This window comes from Trichomycterus rosablanca, chromosome 7 (genome assembly GCF_030014385.1).
Source record: "Trichomycterus rosablanca isolate fTriRos1 chromosome 7, fTriRos1.hap1, whole genome shotgun sequence".
NCBI lineage: Eukaryota > Metazoa > Chordata > Actinopteri > Siluriformes > Trichomycteridae > Trichomycterus > Trichomycterus rosablanca.
The window spans coordinates 17,873,402-17,874,317 of record NC_085994.1 but is presented as its reverse complement, the minus strand read 5'-3'; positions in this window follow the sequence as shown (position 1 = coordinate 17,874,317).

The window sequence follows — 916 nt, the reverse complement described above, 5'->3', positions numbered from 1 at the left end:
CAATTTACCTCACTTGCATGTCTTTGGACTGTGGGAGGAAACCAGAGCTCCCGGAGCAAACCCACGCAGACATGGGAAGAACATGCAAACTCCACACAGAAAGGACCCGGACCGCCCCACCTGGGGATCGAACCCAGGACCTTCTTGCTGTGAGGTGACAGTGCTACCCACTTAGCCACCGTGCCGCCCTATTGCAGAGGTAGAACCAAAAATATTGTTGCCTGTTTGCTGTGTGGCACTTTGCCAGCTGCACCACCATGATGCCTAAAAATCCCATTTTAACGGAACACAAAATGAACAGGACATAATTATCCATCACTTTTCCCAAAGGCTTGTGAGATCTGCTGGTTAATTGGTCATGTCCAAAATCAGTTAAATATTCGATTTCACTAAATAACACCTGAGGTGCTTGACACAACCTGTCCAGGGCTGTCTGTGTCCTTCCAAAGGAGAGAGTGTGTGTAAATGTGTGCGTGTGGAGCTTGGATCTGGAAAGTCCGGTAGTTTTGGAGGTGCAGACCGGTTCCCTTGAGACTTAGTAGGGAAATGAGGAAGAGTGCACTGCCAAAAAAATCCAGCATGGTTGAAATCTAAAATGTAAAGATTTAGTATGTGGATTCATTTACACTTATTGTACCAGAACAAACTGTATTACAGAAATGTTTAGAAACGGCTTTAAATAATGTATTCGAGCGATTTTATTCAGGTTTAACAAATATGAGAAGTGCCAGCTTCTCTGAATGGTGCTGCAGCGAAGATCAACCACAGAAGCTACTTCCTGTTTTCCGACTGTAGAATTCCTCAAATTAAGGTTCTCAGGCTTTCATGATTTCTAGTAGTTAAAGATTTATAGGTGTATTTGAGAGGAATATGGTTTGTTAGGACATGTATTTAAAAAAAATCCAGGAACAAAACA